Genomic DNA, 19581 nt, shown 5'->3' on the forward strand with positions numbered 1-19581 from the left:
TTTTTTCTGATAAGGACTCAACAAAATGAATCTTTAATGACTTGAACTGCAGGATGAGGGATCCCAAGAATGCAGTCATTTTTAGTAAAGTACTGTCAATAAAGTACTATCCTGAACAAGCTGCATTTTATTATGAAAGCAAAAGGAAAGAATATATAAAAAGGACTATACATCTGTATTCCGCTTACAGTGTTTGAGTTCTGGAAGGACCTGTATAATGGAGGAAGAATTCAAATATGAAATCATGCCAATCAAATTTTCACTATAACTTTCCTAAAAAAGTGTTTTCCCCCAATATCTATTAATCACAAAGAAACAGAAGCTGTGAATGTACAGTTTAGAAAATAAAAACGTTGAAATTAATGACATTATTATGACCAAGACACTTGGTAAACAATGAATTATGAGTTTCGGATTATCAGCAAAAGGCATTTTAAACAACCCTCCGGACTTCAAAAAATCTCTTCAGGTAGTAGATCTGTCCCAATGTCATGGCAACTAGAACAAGAGCTTCAAAGAAGGACCAAAGGACCACTCCGCTGTTTGCGTTGTCATTGATTGCCCTGTGTATTCTCTCCCGAACTTCCATGTATTCCTGTTCATGCTGTACAGCTGTCATCGCCACTGTGAGCTCATTAATCATTTCTTCTAGCTTGTTCTGGTGAGCTTCTGTTTCCATGTCTTGTCCTTTGGGGGCCTCCCCAATATCAATGGTGAACATCACTATCTTTGGAGTCATGGTGGACATCCTACTGCTAAAACAAAACTGAAACGTTCCATCCGTGTGAGCAGCAAAGGTGTATTTCCCACTGGACTCCCGGTCTCCTTTATAAATTCCTTTATTATCAGGTCCTGCAATCTCCACGTCGATGTCCAGGAAACCGCCCTTGGCCACCTCGAAAATGAGGCCCATCTTGGTGCCCGGGGTGACCCGCTCGAAGAAGCACTCCTCAGCATGCGCGTCAATTGCTGACGAAGTAGCCCGAGACGGTGGCCCGGAGGGTGGCCCGGAGCACCAGCAGCTCAGCGAGCGTCACCATGTGGGGCTGGGGCCGAAGCCAGGACCGGGACTGTGGCCTCCAGAGCCGCCGTCGCCATTGCCTCAGTTCAACCGCATTTATTTGAAAAAAATTAACAAAAAGATATAATAGGAAAAAGGAAGTAAACTACCATTATTTGTAGATAATATGCTTATATTCCTAGAAAACCAAAAAGAATCATCTGACAATGGCTAAAAATGAAACGAGTCAAGCAGAGTAGCCAGCTTATAGATGATGTATGAAATCGGTAACTTTGTTATATATCAACAATAAACCACTAAGTATATGTAAAAGTTGATATTCTTAATAGCAACGCAGAAAACCACCTAGGGACAAAATTTCCAATAAATTCATGGAAACCATACAATACAAGAACAATAAAGATACAAAATTCTAAGAAAAAAAAAGTAGATACAAAAAAAAACATACAAAATTCTACTAAGAAAAAAAAAGTAGCCCCATCTGTTCTAGATTGGGAAGACTCAAGACTACAGTTATGCCATTTCAACTATAAATTAGCCGGTAAATACGTTGATTCTAATGCAAATATCCAGCATGCTTTAAAAGAATAGACAAATTGATTCTAAAATTTGTTTATCTGTGGATATAACCAGGGCATTTTTGAAGAGAAATATGGATTAGCAATTGGAAATGAGGCAATTTTGGAGGAGGATTGACCTGTCAGAGTGAAACTGAATTATAATACTACAATAATCAAAACAAAGTTATTCTAGCACCTGTTAGGTGGTAAACAAGGCAATCAATTACAAAAATACTGAAGCATATTTAACTATTTATAGGAATTTATTATACAAAAAGGTCTAATTTCAAAGTCCACAAGTATTGATATTTGACATGAGTAGACACAATGGACATTTGGTAAAATCAGTCAAATTACATTGTATTAAATATAACTGTGGCAGGATAGAAAGTAATAGTATGTGTTTTGACATGGAAAAATCATCTGTGAAAACATAAAATATAAAATTTGGTAGGTTTTGGGAAAAGTATTTTCTATTTTAATTTAATTTTTCTTTGGCCTTTTTATTGTAGTTTTTGGCAGTATTCTTACACTGTACAACTATAAACAACAAAAATGGAATTACCTGAACAGCTAGTCATTTATATCCATGATTATCACTTACAAGTCTTCCCATGTTATTTCAATCTCTATATTCTAACTAGGTGAAAATCATGCAAACTATTTCAAAATGACTTGATCTGAGAGTTCTCCTGTCCTCTTACACTGACTGCTAGTGGTTGTCTATTTCAAATATGGAAAAAAAATTTGAAGTTCATAATTTTAACTTCTTAGCAACCTTCTTATATCTGGGAAATGTATATATCATAGTTAAGATTAATTCTCTGTGTCATCCACCCTGTCTTTCACTAGTAATGACATTCTTTTAAGGAAACTTGATTATACAATTTCCCTTCCATATTGATTTCCATCAACAATCTGTTAGAATGGTGAATGAAAGAACTGAAAATACTTTGTAAATTATTAAATGGGTTGTGCACATTGCACCAAAAACTTAACTATATATAAGGAAGCATGCACATTCATTTCAAAGAAAGTCAAATTTGAATTAATGATTATAGAAGAAATGCTAAATGACTGAATAAAATAAAATTCTCCTTGAATGGTAAGTAAAAGCTATGTGCAAACATGGATTGAAATGTAGTATAGTTTTTTTCAACAAAGAAATATGATACATTTAAGACTTCCTTATTGCCATTGAAAAAAATGCTACAAAGGGGAAAAAATGCTTTATCTGGAAACGTCTGGGGTTATAATGAAATCATATTAGGTTAATATTTCAAAATTAATGTTATACAAAGTTTCAATTTGGATTTCTTTGATGTCAAATTTTTGCTAACATATCTTTGTTTCATTTTTATTTTGAACCATACTCGTTTGTCTACTAGAAACAATACTTGTTATAAGATATTTAAATATATTTATATACATATAATAAGATAAATGGAATATATGTATTTGAATATATTTGTGCATATATATAAATATAATTTTTGCCTCTCTGATCCCATTAATCATTTAGATGATTTTTCTTTCCAAACCACATCGTTTTGTCATTACATGGACATAAATACACTCACACACATACACACACACACACACACACAGATAAAGGTAATCCTATAAAAATCATGAAATTAGTGTTGATTCTCAAGATTTAATCCACTATAAAAAAATACTTTACTACAAAGAAGACAGGATCAGTTCTTAAATCCACTTGTAAAATGATGATACTTTCTCCATACCTGAGAAATATTTTTCCTGAATGAATTAGAGACAAATGTGGTGACTTAAAACTGATCCCTATACAACAGAGATGATAAAGGAGTTAACTGCAGGCCAGACATCTTAATCTGTAAGAGGTCTCTGGGGGTCAAGAAATCACATTCATTTTGCAGGATTATTTCAGGTGGCACAATTTCTTAATTACTGTTAGATGCCTCAGAATAGAGACCTAAATCCATCTAAAACTCCTGCTGCAACGATGACAATTCTGCTGAGGTTATCTCTGCATCTGCTGTGTGACCATGTTCCGCATTTACCTTTAAATTTAAGCAAATTATGAAAAGCAACCCTGCTAAAGCTGTCATCATTGAATATCATCATCATCACATAACTGTTTGGACTTAAGAAAAAAGTTCAAACTGTAAAGGATTTTGGAAGCAGATGGTTGAACAAGAGAATCTGGAAGGACTTTCCAGGTTTCTCATCTTCAAAATGTCATGCCATGGCTCTAATGTCAATTGTGCTAACATGACAGAGAATGAAATCTAGGCTCAGAAAAGAGCACCTGCTAGTCTAAGGTCACTGAGGTAGTGGCAGAGTTGAGGCTTGCACCCAATTTACAGTGGCTCCAAATTTCACTGCTCCTTCCTGTGTGAATGACTTCTTGCATATCACAATCTGTTCTTACAACATATAATTTATGGTTTTATGACTCCTGTTGACAGCCTGTGAAGGTTTAAACTGTCAGGCACTTGTCTTTTTGACTTTCCCTCTAGACACAAACTAAGAGTTGGGTCAAACTAGCATCTCATACAGCTAATCATGCAACATGAGAAGGCTGCAGAGGAGTCAGAAAGTTCCCCCCACCTCTCAGTCTTTCCAGGGGTATAGAATAGCACGGTTTCAAATTCCACATAGAAGATGACCAGGGCATTAACGTTGCTCTGCCAAGTTGATAAATTTAGCAAGACTCTAGAGGTGCAGAAAACTTGCCCAAGAAGACTTATAATTCTTAGAAAAGATTTGGCAATGGTGGTGTTTTACAGAAAAAGTTCAGAGGTATAACATGGTAACTTCTAACTTGGTATGTTACTGCCAAAAAATCATCATAAAACACAATCAGACATCTAGAGTTTTGTAAAACCATTAATAACTCAGTCATTTCATTTGGATTGGAATATTTATTTAAATATTAAAACACATAATATTAGCAAAATGGGGTTCACAAGAAATGGCAAAAGAGTAATATTTGTTGAATGATATGAAGATATTTGTTTCAGACACTTATTCGAAAATGCTTGTTTCACCCTCAAATGGTATTTTTAAAAAGTTTAAACTTGGCCCATAACAGCAGTTCAGAAAGAACCGAAAGACGTTTTGAGAAGCAAGAAGTTGCATCGGCCATATCTGCAGAGCAATGGAAGAAATTTTTATTCCCTAAGCTTTCTGCATAGCCAGGATCTACATAGTGGTGAACTCAAACAGATGTGTGGAGTTTCCTTAATGTAGTTGACTAAGAATTTGCTTTGAACCATTATCTAGGAAATTTGATTCCTCTAGTCATAATAATAGGTGAGACACTGTTAAATGGACTGGGTAGTGTGGAGCAGTGATAAACAGACGGAGATAAATGAACTGTACAGAATTAGGGTGATAAAAACCAAACCTAGGCTAGACCTAGGATAGAGAGAATTCTATTAACTACTTGAGACAAAGGACTTCATCAATATGAGAAGGACAAGGAATTAAAAACAAACCTCATAATCTCACTGTGTTTACCTCTATACATTATTTAAGACATTTACATGAATAAGCATAATATATATCACCGTATAAGAAAATGTATATACTTTGGTACATCATCTTTGTAAGCCTCATGATCTGTAGTGCTAGCTAAATCATTCTCAATTTTTGTGGTGCTTCTATCAAGTACTGAGGAAAAAGAGTTTTATCCAGTGTTGTTTTGCAGAAGTCCTTGAACAATTGTATACTCAATTATAAATACATTTAAGAATGTGGTTTCCGGGTAGTTAGATGAGGTAAACTAGAGCTTTTGCTACATAGTACTTTTTTTTTTTTTTTTTTGTGGTATGCGGGCCTCTCACTGTTGTGGCCTCTCCCGTTGCAGAGCACAGGCTCTGGACGCGCAGGCTCAGCGGCCATGGCTCACGGGCCCAGCCTCTCAGCAGCACGTGGGATCTTCCCGGACCAGGACACGAACCTGTGTCCCTTGCATCGGCAGGCGGGCTCTCTACCACTGCGCCACCAGGGAAGCCCACTACATAGTACTTTTGAGGAAGGCATTTTGCATACCAACTTCTCTGTAATTTGAGTTACAAAAGAAGCCTTGAGTGCTATATTGAAAGATACCAGACAAAAACGAGAAAACACCCCAGTTGTTTCAAACATAGAGATTTTGATACAAATAATTGATTATATGTGTAATACAAGAGTTGGAGAACCAGTGAAGTAATCTAAAGACTAGTAAACAGAAGGAACTAGATATCACTCCAAAGGCTAGAGGAAAACAGGTAGAAATGATGTTACTAACCTGGAAGTCAGGGTCATTCTATGGGATGTAGAGCCATGGTGGAGACTGCCAAGTAGGTGCCATAAACACAGGGAGAGACATTATCTGGCAGGAACTAGAGCCACCATGGTGACTCAGACACTTGTGACAACATCAGTGGCGTCACAGGAGAGGAGGTATACCTTGATTTCTCTTCTCCTAGTCTCTAATATTCTACCAGTGCCTCGCATTGGCTAAACCTAACTCTAAGTCATTTGGCAAAACTCTGCATGAATGCAGTTCCTTGAAATAAAGAGCGGAGCAAATAAAAGACTGAGTTGTGAGAGCAATAGGCAAATGGCTGGCCCAGAGGTTGTACAGTTACAAAGGGACATGTCAAAAGTATCTTCAGTGTTACACTTATTGATTATTGATCTGTTCCATCAATAATGGATTGAATTTCATATTGCACTCACAGCTATTAACAAACATTTTTATCTTTTCTAGCCTGCCACTTTGAATGTGAGAAAATTCCCAGAAGTTATCCTATGACTGATGGTTTTTAAGTACCATATATTCATAAGGAGAATTTTTTTTCCCTTGTAGAATTATTTACAGACAGATTGTATGTGTAATTACCTATAGATTGACCAAAGTTTGCACATATTGACTGGTTTATGGATATTTAAAAACTTCTCTTTCTTATATTTTTGATTTAAACCACACTGAAGAAATGCTAATTTATAGATTTTTCTTAGATAATGGGGATATGGTGTTCGCTTTCAAGGAATTCAGTGGACAATTAGGCTTGTTATTAAATACTGGCTCTCATTTTGATAGGTAACCTTAAAAAAATAAAGACAAATAGATTGGAGACAAAGCAGTATGATCAAATTAAGCTGCAAAATTCCGTGCAAGCTTCTCAGAGGAGAAGATGTTTGAATTGAGACTTCAGGCATGAGTGGAGTAGAAGAAATCATAATTCAGAGACATGTGGTACTGTAATTTTAATTTGGTATTTTATAGTTTATTTTTACTTTATTTCTATTACCCAAATATTAAATGTTCTTTGTAGAATAGCTAAATAATACACATATGGGGAAAAAAGACTCCATTAATCCTAAGAATTGGAAGCAAACATTCTAACATTCCAATGTGTATCTTTCCAGATTTTTTATGCATATATCAATTTATATGCAGAAAAAATAAAGTAATTCTTGCAAATGAAACGAAATTATGCATTTCGTATTGTGGTTGTTTTCAAATGAAATATATTATGGATTTATCTGGCAATACTTATAAGCTCTGTGTATCTTAGATTGAATAGTTTTTCAATGCATACTTTCTAAAACTAATCATATTTTGTTAGATATTTTGGTCACTTCTAAATATTCAATATTATGAGCAATGCTCCAATAAATTTCCATATTCCTTTTAAAGTATATAATTAATTATATTTTTAGTATATATTCCTAAAAGTATCAAAAGTATATACTCAGAATAAAGGCATTTTATATAACTTGCCCTAAGAAAATCTTACCAATTTTTTAGAAGTTAGGGAAGAGGGTGATCTTTTAATTACACACATCAAAACTAGGCATCATAGCTTATTGGTATGTTTTCTTATGCAAAAGTAAGTTTTCAACTTTCTTAAGCAAATACTGTCAAATTTCATTTTTAAAAGGGATACCTGGTTGGAAACTTGAACAGTGATTTCACAAGCAAAATGTTCTTTAAAAATCTGCACTATTCACAGTTGTTTATGCCCAGTTAACCAATGCTGAACATTTAATTACAAAAGCTTTGGTACTCTATATTTAAAGGTTTGTACTTCTTGATGTAGCTTATGTAAAAAAAGGAATTGTCAGATATTTAGAATTTTGAGGAGAAATCATTGTAAGATTAAGCACGTTGACATGAGATGCTAAGAAATGATCAAAAAATGTTAACTCAATACTTCTGTTCTAATAATAGGCCAGGGGTATTAGTTACTTAACAACATTTTTTCACACTGCATTTGCCTCCACATTCCTGTCCATTCCTCATGCTGGGCATACCAATTGGGAAAGCAAGCTACATTTGCTTTGAAAGCATTCTTCTATTTGTTCTTTTCTTCCTTCCTCTTTTCCTTCCATCCTTTCTCCCTTTCTCCCTCTTTGCCTCCTGCCTTATGTTTTCTTTTAATTAATTAATTCATACTATGTTTTAAGTACAGAAAAAAATTAAAATAGCCTATAATCTCACCAGCCAGATAACCTCAGTGATTAATTTTATTTATTTATTTATTTATTATTATTATTATTATTTTTGCGATACGCGGGCCTCTCACTGTTGTGGCCTCTCCCGTTGTGGAGCACAGGCTCCGGACGTGCAGGCTCAGCAGCCATGGCTCATGGGCCCAGCCGTTCCGAGGCATGTGGGATCTTCCCGGACCGGGGCACGAACCCGTGTCCCCTGCATCAGCAGGCGGACCCCCAACCACTGCGCCACCAGAGAAGCCCTCAGTGATTAATTTTAAATAAAATGAACAGTCTGCCAAGAAGGTCAAACAGCACACAACAGTACCAAATGAGAAGCAAATATGTCTTCTTTCCATTTTCCAGACCCTATTTTTTGTTTTCAGTTATTCATCATCAATTTTTTTCTTCTTCACCTTTCCAGAAAAATAATATGCATGTACTAGCATATATGTAAAAATAATCTCTCTATTCCTATGTTTATCTATAGGTGGACATGCATATCCTTTTTTAAAAAAATAGAATAAATCATACAATGTGCACTGTTCTAAGCTCTAGTTCTAGAGAACGTTGCATAACACAGATAGATACACACGTGCTTTTTACTAATGCCAAATTATTCTGTTGTACAAATATATACCATAGTTTGACTGTATCAAGGGATATTTGGGGATGAATTCTGTATACCCAACACCCTGCTGAGAACAACTTTACTTGAGAAAATAAGGACGCAATTTAGGGCAACAAATGACAAATAAAAAATAAAAATTATGAGCTCTTTAAGAGTAAGTTTATTTTGTTAAGGATGGGAATTCCAAACCATTATCTTGAGTTTCTCATTACTGTGTTTTTGCCTCAAATTCCAGTGAATAATTTTCTTAAGTAAAATTTAGATCTCTAAATGATCCTGTAAAAGTATGTCTTCAATGAGTCTTCAAATGTCTTTGACTTAGACAAAACATAATTGATATTATGTAATTTTTGGATCTCACAAGGCATAAAAGGATTCACTTTTTGGTCTTAATCAGTATTATCTCCAAATCAAGAAAGCTAACTCCTCTCAGCATGAATGTCTTAGAAAATAGGCTAATTGATAGACTTGAAAGTATGCTCTAAAGCAGATATTTTAACCATTTGGAAGTGGCATTTAGATTTTGTTTTCGTACAGTTGCCTAGGTAAGGTTTTTACCTCACTCTCCTATGTTACAAGATTGAAATTTAGATGCAGTCTAGATCATGGATAGTGCAGCTGTATCTTTTATAGCACCCGAAGCACCCTATGCTTTGTGTTTTTAAAGACCAATTCTATTTGCTGTTTCTTGGCATTAAGAAATACAGTAAAACAGCATCCCCAATCACGTTACTTGTTCTGCTATGAATTCTGTTTGCTATGCTGCTATTGCATTCAATATGTGCATTTACATTTAACTTAACATCTAGAGTTGGATAAAATGATTTGGAACATTTTACATTTAGTGCTAAAGAGAAGACATTTGATATTTATTCGCACTTTGCTCGCCACCAGTGATTTCCAGATCTAAAATCACATTACATTCTGTTTCACATATAGTGGCATTTCCTAAGTGTCCTGTCATCATACTTTACTATTATTAAACCAATAACACTGGGTTATAATCTCACTAGAAGTCCAGAAGGAAGACTCTAAAAGAAAAAAAAGAAGGCTGAAGTGCTTAAAATATAGATGTAAATTAAATTATTACAGACATTTTTGTATAATTCTTCCATAATATTTAAAAATTTAGAAATAACAATATGGTCCTTAATGTATGCTCAGCTAGGGTCAATGTCTTGACAGAAATGTCACCAACATATTAAATAAAATTCCATTTCTTTGTATAACTACTATATATGTTCTCAAGGTCCTTGTCGCAGAGCAAAGTTGAATAAGACACATTTACTGCACGTCTGTAGAACTGATAAAAGGATCTGGACATATTTTAAGTGTTCAAATCTCTTTAAGAAGGTTACAGGTATACTGAGACAATAAATTCATCATCCTAAGATTCACTGTGAAAAATATCACTTGGAGAAAAAATACTGCCCTTAAGGATGTATACAAAATCAAATAAGAGGAAGGAAAAATGATAAACAACAAACAAAAAGCAGCTTTTCTATCTTAATAGTAAAAGTCAGCTAGAGAGAATGTAATAATTAGCCATAGTACTTACCAGCTACACATTAGAATTTTCCAAGTATTAAATCTGCATATTCTGTGTAATTACTTACTTTAGAACCCTCTATAGCTTCATAGTGCTCTATGTTTTAATTAGAGCTCTAGTTAATTTTAATAATGCTCAAGAAAATTCCTATCTTCTCATTTTAAATGTATTTACTTTGTATTTCTTTGTCTTTTATCTCTTCTCTCCACCTCATAAACATCTAATCTTTTGACAAAAGCCCTTAGATATATATCCACCGACATAGAATATGTAGTGCTTCTTTGTTTTTTACATTTACATAAATTTCACTCTGTTTCTAATTTCATGCATGCACACTCTCTTTGGAGGACGTACCCATATATTGTTTTATGTTCTTTTGGTCCATTGCTCTATTTGTCACAGATTTTTCATAGTATACTTAAGGTGTACATTTCTCTAGTGATGAATATCTGAGTTGCTTATAACTCCCTACTAACACAGACAATGCTTTGATGAGTGTCCTTGTTCATATTCCCTTATGAACACATGTTGGTATCTCTCTGGGATATGTATCTAGAGGTGCGGAACAGGAGCTGCATGATCAACATATAGTTAATTTCATTAACTAGAACCAGATTTCATTCCAAAATAACTGTATCTATTTGTTCCAGGGACACATGTCTCATTGCTTTGTGGTATCAAGTTTATCATATATTAAATACCAAAATATATACATTGATCTCTTTTTGAGCTCTTTATTCTGCTTGAGTTGCCCAGTGTACCCATACTGTGGGTATGGGTATGGGTACCCATACTGTGGATCTTTGTCTTCATAATCCATATAAATATATACAATTTGACCATGATTTTATGAGATATAATATCTTTATAAATTTATTTTGAGATATGATATCTTTAGTATATTGTCCTTTCTATAAGCATGGTAAATATCTTTACTTATTCACTTATTTCCTTTAATAGAATTAATTTTTTTTGTCATAACATGTTTATACTCCTAGAAAAACATGATATTTTATTTCTCATATTTTCTAATTGGTTTTTCTAGTACAGAGGAAAGCTATTAAATTATTTTTATTAGTTCTGTAAGTTTTTCTATTGTTTCTTTTGGTTTTCTACAATAGTAATTACATGATCTACAAAAAAAATGAGATTTCTATTTCTTTACTTCTAATTCCTGTACCTTTTACTCCCTTTTCTTACTTCTAGTGTTTTCGAAGACCACCAATACTAAATTGTGGCAGTGATTTTAGGCTTCTTTGTCTTGTTTCTTATCTAAATAGAGATACATCTAATTTTTTAAATAAATATTGGTATCAATATTCTCCACATACTTATTAAAAATATTACTTTTCAAATTCTTTCTGCTTGGAGAACTTACTTTCATTTTATTTGCAGTACAGATCTTCTCTTAATAAGTTCTCTGAAGTTTTGTTTGTTTAATTTCTTAAATATCTTTTTCCTTTTCAAAAGATACTTTACTGGGTTTTGAAATCTGTGTTATGTTTTCTTTCACTACTTTAAAGATGACTTTTAATTATCTTCTGTATTACATAGTATCTGAGGAGAACTCTGTTTCACATCTTATTTTGTTTTTGTCCATGCAATGTGTCTATTTTCCTTTAATTTACTTCACAATTTTCTTTATTTTTGTTTTCAGTAGTTTGTATATTTTATGTGTGTGTTATGGTATTTATCCTGTTTGGAGTTCTCTGAGCTTATAGATATTAGGTTTAATATGTTTCGTTATTTTTTGAAAATCTTCAGCCATTCCCTTTACAAATATTTTTTCTCCTCCATTTTCTTTTTCCTTCTTCTCAGACTCAAATTATACATAAGCCATTTGATATTGTTCCACAGATCTTGGATGCTCTGTTCTAATTTTTGTTTTCATTTGTTTATTTGCTTATTTATTTATTTATACTTGTTCCCCTTTGTATTCCAGTTTGGATAATGTTTTTCAATCTATCTTCAAGTTCACTGACTCTTTCCTCAACTCAGTTGAATATGTGGATAACTTTGACTAAAGCAATCTTAATCTGTTACAGTGTCCTTTACTTCCAGTATTTCCATTTAATATTTTCTTTCATATTTCCATTCAACTTTTGTTATAGTTTCCAATTGTCTGCCAAAATGTTCCAAGAGGATTTTGACAGAGTAATCATGGTATTTTAAATTATCTGTCTCATAGTTCCAACATACACATCCTTTACTAATCTTTTTCTGTTGATTGTTTTGTCTTTGACAGTGTATTTCTTGCTTTTATTTATTTCATAATTTTTTCTTGATTGTTGCATGTAATGTGTAGAACTTTAGAGCCTGAGGTGAATGTTATTTAGACCCCAAAACATACAATCTTCTTCTCCTAAGCCATTAGTTCAACTATAGAAGGTCAAATCCTTTCTTTGCTTACAGACATATTTTAGCTCCTAATCTGACCATCTTTAATTCTGCCTAGTTATTTCAGAGTAAACTATAATTGATTAGATACAAGCTTTCTTGGTTACAGTCACACACTAGTGCATCCCTAAACTTACTGTTCTGTCACAATTAGTCAGATGACTCAGCATTTTTGTCACCTAAAGCAGGGGTGAAATGTGTAGTTTAGAAATTATTTTCTAAATTCATGCCTTAAGAAGAACTGTAACCATTTTGTTTTAGCAATAGTGTGTATCATCTCTATCATCAGCCCACATTATTAAAGATACCATGACTGTGGGATGTATTAATAGCAGCATCACATGTAATAACCAGATTCTCTGAGCTTCCTGGATCTGTGGTTTGGTGTCTGATATAAGTCTGGGGAAATTCTCAGTCATTACTGCTTCAAATATTACTTCTGTTCCTTTCTCTCTTTCTTTTCCTTCTGATATTTCCATTATGCATATGTTATACCTTTTGTAGTTGTCCCACAATTCTTGGATATTCTGTTCTATTTTTTCCAGTCTTTCTTAAAATGTCCATCTGTTTGTTTATACTATCCATCTGTTCTTATATGTTATCTACTTTTTCCATTAAAACCCTTGCCATATTAAGTTTTTTTAACTCTTGGTCTAATTCCAACATCCCTGCCATGTCTGTGTTTGGCTCTTATGCTTGTTCAGTCTTTTCAAACTGTGCTTTTTACCTTTAATATGCCTTACAATTTTTTGTTGAAAGATAGACATCACGTACTGGGTAAAAGGAACTGCAATACATAAGCCTTTGGTAATGTAGTGGTAAGGTGTTGGGGGAAGGGAAGCATTCTATAATCCTATGATTATGTTAGGTTTCAACCTTTTGGTGAGCCTGTGCCCCTGAACAGTGGGCTTCACCAGTGCATCTCAGTTTTTGTTGTTGTTGTTGTTTTTTGTCCTCTGCTTCTCCACCTCTGTTAGGTCAGATCAGCATTATTAGAGGGGTCTAGAGCTAGAGTTTGGTATTTCCTTTCCCCCAGATGAGTTAGGTTATGATAAAATCTCTGCAGGTTAGGCTTTAGTAAAATAGTTTCTTCTGAGAGCAGGACTTGTTAAGAAGAACAGAATACTCTGGCATATTTCAAAATACTTTCCCCCCCCTCCTGCTGGAAACTCGAGGGGATTTTTCCTCAGTATTTGTTGTAAGAAAATGGTACCACTCCTGCAGGTAAAACTCATAGAAGTATGAGGGAGTCCCTATGACTGGGTCCCCCTGGAGATCCAAATCGACTCACAGATTCAGAGGAGAAACTAGTGGTTGTCTGGGAGGTGTGTGGGTAGAATGGATGAAATAAGTGAAGGGGATTAAGAGATACAAATACAAATAAGTCACAGGATGTAATGTACAGCACAGGGAATATAGTCTGTAATATTATAATAACTTTGTGTGGTGTGTAACCTATATCAAATCACTATGTTGTGTGCCTGAAGCTAATATAATATTGTAAGTCAACTATACTTCCAATACAAAAAAAGAAGAGTTTTTGATTCTTTTAGTTTTATCAGCTTTTTCCTTGTTGTTAAGACGCAGTGGTGATTTCTAAACTCCTTGCATGCTGGATCAGAAGTGTGAAATCTGACAAAAGGAAATTCATCCTTGAATAACTACCTTGAATGAACATTGTTAATTGCATGGTTTAGATAATGTCTGACCTTCAAGAGGTAGTGAGACTAGATGGATTTCTGAATGTAATTCCAAAAGGTAACTGACAAGTTTTAAAGGAAACACTGCATAAAAGAATTTTAAGTTGTAAATATTCTTACTATTGGGCAGGTATACCCAAAATTCGAATACAGTCTTTCTGGTGTTCTAGAAGGATTCTCCAGGAAAGTTTTGTAATGCATGCCTATACATATTTTTTAAGAATTACAAAGATAATATCACAAGGACAGATGATTATATCTCATACTATCAACACTAGTAAAATAGTTCTAATGTCTTCTTAAAATTCTATCATAACTTTGAAGCTTGATAGTTATGCTTTGAGGACAAATCATTTGTGTCAAATTGTGTCTTTAGAGTAAAAGCAAAACTCTGTGGATGACTGAAAAATATTTTCAAGAAAAAAATACTACAAAATAATGAATCAAATAGCACCATCACTGTTGTTAGTAAATAGAGATACTTAGCAGAAATAGTGGGGTTAGAATTGTATCTGCCATAAACAATAGAGAAATGGGGGTGACTTTATGAAGATAAAATTTAACTCTAAGGAAGAATTATTAAAATCCTATCACTGGAAATTAAAGTATCTGAAATAAAATATTTATTGAAAAGGCTTAACAGCAGATTAAACACAAATTATCTAAATTGAAGTCAAAGAAAAAAAAAGTCAGAGCACCAGAGAGATATTTAGGGAATAAATGTACTTGGGATCAGAGGGAGAGGAGAGAGAGAATGCAACAGAAAGAATATTTTGAAGATGTCTGAGAACTTGCTAAAATCGCTGCAGGATCTCTATTCTATAAAAAAAATGTGTGCCAATAAAACTCAAAAAATTGTTTTCTTTTTCATTTAGTGAAAAAAATTATATAGAGTTATCTTTGCCTATTTCAGTCATGTAAAAAAATTGGCTATTTTCATCAACCTAATATTATTTCTTCAGTCAAACAGAAAAACCAGCAGAAGTAAATAAAAGCTAGATTTAGATAATTCAATTCATTCATAAACAAACAAATAAATAATCACAACAAACAAAAATCAAGAAGCCTGGGATATATTTCTCTATATCGTCTTGTTCCATTTGGGTTGCTCTAACAAAATACCAGAGATTGGATGGCTTGTAAACTACAGACATTTATTTCTCACCGTTCTAGAGGCTAGAAGTCCAAGATCAGGGTGCCAGCATGATCAGGGTCTGGTGAAGGACTTCTTCCATGTTGCAGACTGGAACTTCTCACTGACTCCTCAATTCCTTCCATGTGGGAAGGGGCAAGCAAGCTCTCCAGTCCTCTTTAATAAGTGTTCTAATCCCATACCTGAAGGCTCCACTCTCTACTCTCTCCCAAAGGCCCCGCCTCCAAATACCATCACATTAGGCATTAGGATTCCAACATACAACTTTTGAGGAGACAAATTCAGACCATAGCACACACGTGCTACATTCAGTTAATTAAATCAAGTTCTTATACATCTTATGTATCTCTTTAATTAACCATTTTCTCTCCATACCTACTAAAAATTATTTATGTTAAATTGTCATCAACTTTTTCTTGGATTAAAAAAGGAGGGGGGCAGGGTTAGCAACTTGTCTCTGACTTGTCATTCCAGTTGGAACTGGGAGAATGACCAGGGAGAAATGATTTGGTTAAATCTTGTGAACATGCAAATCACGACACTTGACAGCATTAATTAGTAGAAAGATAAAGGAAAGTTCTTGTCTATGGCTTGCTTTTAGCAGGACTTGCCTGTCTGTCTCTGATTGTTGTGAGTCTGATTTGATAATCCAATTCTGTGTTTCTTAGATTAGTGCTGTTAACAGAATTATCTTTATTTTTTACAAATAATGATAGCTAAGGCACTTTTTAGCAAGAAAAAAGAGGGATTAGAAACGCTTTAGGATAATTTAATGCCTACTTATTGTTGGTGGAAAAAAGACTTGAGGTAGATTATGAAAGGCAAATTTTATCAAAGAATTCAGGAGAAATAAGCTTAGAACCATGGGCTAAATGAATAGAGTTTCAGGCAAAAGGAAAATGTACAAAAAACATTTTCCCTCGATAATGTGACCATCTCTGGTGAAAGTTAGATCTCTAATACACAATGCTGGAAAAATGAGAAAATAAGAAACAAACATTTTTGGGAAGTCTTTCTGGTCATATATTACATCCTTGGTGCACTAAACAGCTCAGCAAAAAATGCTATATTCAGTTGCAAAATAACTCAGTTAAGACCACTGGTTACTTAAAACAATTATACAAGTACCTGGAAGCAAAACTTAGGTGACCATAGAATTCCAAGGATATTCTGTGAAAGAACTAGACATTTTAAAGAGAGACACCAGTAAAAAGAATTAACAGCCAATAGACACTTCATCAGTTTAAGATACTGCCAAGTAGAATAGACTAATGGCCAAGTGGCCACAGACCTTTGTGAATAGATATTTCTCCATGGTATAGCAATTATGTTGCCACAGTGGGTGAAGATGATGGTTTGGAAAAAAACCTTTGGAGGGTTAATTACCTCAACTTGCACTGACTCACAGGTGGAATTCTCCTAAAGTGATAAGAATGTACTGACCATCCACCTAGCTTGGCTTTATCATGATCAAGGGTAATGCACTGAACTTAATGCCATTGATACAGACTATGATACAGAATGTAATAAAAGAACTATCTATCTTGAGCAGCTTAGGTACCTTGCTCTTAGTAGGTAAGAGAATATTCAGGAAGTACTGTGACTTGGGATGTGTGATGAGAAAATGATACACATGGTCCAACTGAGATATGGCACAAAAAGAAGAAATGAAAAGACTAATGATGGTAACAGTAATCTATTCAACTGTTGGCTTTTGAAGAATGTGTTGAAATAAAGAACACTGACAAGACTTTGAATAAATTGATAGCATATTTTTAATGCTAAGGAGACGAGAGATCCACTCTGACCTAATCCCAACCTATTAAAACATCATGCCAATTGTGTCTTATTTTTTTTCTAACCTGAAGGAGTTAAAAGCTAACTAAGATAATCAGGATTTAGACTGGAAAATACTTGAACGGGGTGGGAGGGTCAGTTTACTCTTTCTTAAATCTATTGAATCTAAAACAGATTGAGGGGATGAGAGTTGCTTTCCTCATCCACGGGTGGTGTGGAGGGAAACATGGGCAGCATCTTAGGCCTTATAACAGTTTGAATGGTGTTGCTTGGAAATACTATGTAAAATCATTTTAGGATTGATGGATATGGGGCTGTATGTACAGTAATCCTTACAGGGAATAGAGATGGCACTCTGAAAGGTACAAGTTAAACTGGCAGAGCATATCAATTACATAAAGAAGGGAACTAAAGTTACAAATTGAAAAGATTATTCTCTAGTCCAGTCACCTTTACCTGAAGGTATAACAGTATTGGACATTTTGGAGTGTGGAGCATTTTTTGCCATTACTCTTTTCATGGGAGTTATCAACTAAGCTTGTCCTTTGCCTAGTTTTAATTGGCCTTGCTAAATGGGGCCTTTTGTAATTATCCATGCCCTTCTAGGTAGTAGAAATTAGGCAGTACAGAATTTTAGGGGGCAGCATGAGATCTGTGTTCTAATTAAGGAAATGGTTGAAGTTGGAGTTTGATTCTCCCTAATTCTCTTTTCATCAGTATTTTCCAGTCAGTTTTTAAGGCAGTTCCTGGAGACTCATGGTAGATTGTCAAGGTTTAAAAACTTTATTCCTCTGAACATTTCAGTTGTATGGAAGTATACCCATATAGTGCCTACATAGTATTTTTTTTTTTTTTTGGCCACACCTCGTGTCTTATAGAATCTCAGTTCCCTGACCAAGGATCCAAACTGCTCACTCAGCAGTGAAAGCATGGAGTCTTAACCACTGGAGCATGGGGGAATTCCCCTTACAAAGTATTTTAAGTACTGTATAGGAAATACAACAGTTCAAGCAGAATTGGTCAGTCAATATAGATATGGTTAATGATTTATTTAAAATGCCAGTTTTGAATCCCACCCAGGCACAATTTGCATTCTCGTGAAATGGAATCCACTATGCTACGAGGTTATTTGAATTTACCACCATAATGCCATAATCTAGTGAGGTGGCACTTGGGCTTGATAACCATAAAAAGCAAGTTAGTTCCCTATGTTGATAAAATAATAATTGCTCTCTTCAAGGGAAGAAATGTAGGGGGAGTTAAAAACTGTAGTCACTCATATGACTAATGGTGTTTGTGAAATAAATCCACCTAGAATTCAAGGACAATTCATTTTGTGAAATTCCTGAGAATTATGTGGTGATAGCAACCAGAGACATTCTTCAAAGTGTGAGGACTCAGTTACCATCTCTCAGTGAACTTGTTTTAAGCAAGAAGCTCAGGGATTAGCGGTGTCCAGACTTTGATAAAAATGCATTCCTTATCCAGGAATCCTTTTCACAAAGCTAAGAAAATAATAGTAGAACCTGAATGGGGCTCTGAGCAAAACCAAACTCTAAAAGTCTTATTAAGAGTGACAGCATAGGCAGCCCCAATCAGCCCTTATGGCTCAACTGAGCAGGTAGTTCTAGACCTGTTTAAAACTAGAATACATGAAGACTAGAGCACTTGGCAGAAATTGAATAAGGCTAGCCCGCAGAGACCTCTAGGTTTTGAACACAAATGCTGCCATTTGAACGAACATTCTAGCTTCTTACTGGGCATTGGTCAAAAGTGCCCCCATCAGAGATGTGCATCAGGTAATTGTAAGGCTAGAAATAATAATTATGCCCCGGGAGAGGTCAGAAAAATATTAGTGCATCATATATATGAGCAGATTATTGCCTCATTGCCAAAAGAGCCAACAATTGAGTCTCTTAGGTCCTCCACACCCCTTTCAATTTGTAGTCTGAACCTTCTGACTTTTCCCCCGCCGAGGCAAAGCTGACTGCTTGGTCCACGGATGGGAGTTCCTGAATTGAAGGGACACATTGCCTTTTGGAAATCAGTGACACTATCCCCTGCAGAAGGTAAAACCTTGGTGGAGGAAGTCAAGGGAAAGCCTGCTGTGGGCAGACCTGAGACCCACTTACAATGCAGGAAAAGAGAAGTTAGGCTCATGCCTCAGGGGAATATTTGGATATTTCTAAGCTTTTAAACTATAGTCAATGATCTGGATTATATACAGGCAAATGGGTCTTCTAAAAAACATGGCTTCATATGGGACTCTTATTTATGGAAATCCCTGTGGAATTTAGAGGAA

The 19581-nt window shown here is 34.7% G+C and overlaps 1 pseudogene; it reads right to left on the minus strand.

The window, feature by feature from the left end:
* Positions 1-275: 275 nt before the first annotated feature.
* On the minus strand, positions 276-1040 carry LOC101288682 (transmembrane emp24 domain-containing protein 2-like; annotated as a pseudogene).
* Positions 1041-19581: the final 18541 nt, after the last annotated feature.

The sequence above is a fragment of the Orcinus orca genome, chromosome 7 (genome assembly GCF_937001465.1).
Source record: "Orcinus orca chromosome 7, mOrcOrc1.1, whole genome shotgun sequence".
NCBI classification, from domain to species: Eukaryota; Metazoa; Chordata; class Mammalia; order Artiodactyla; family Delphinidae; genus Orcinus; species Orcinus orca.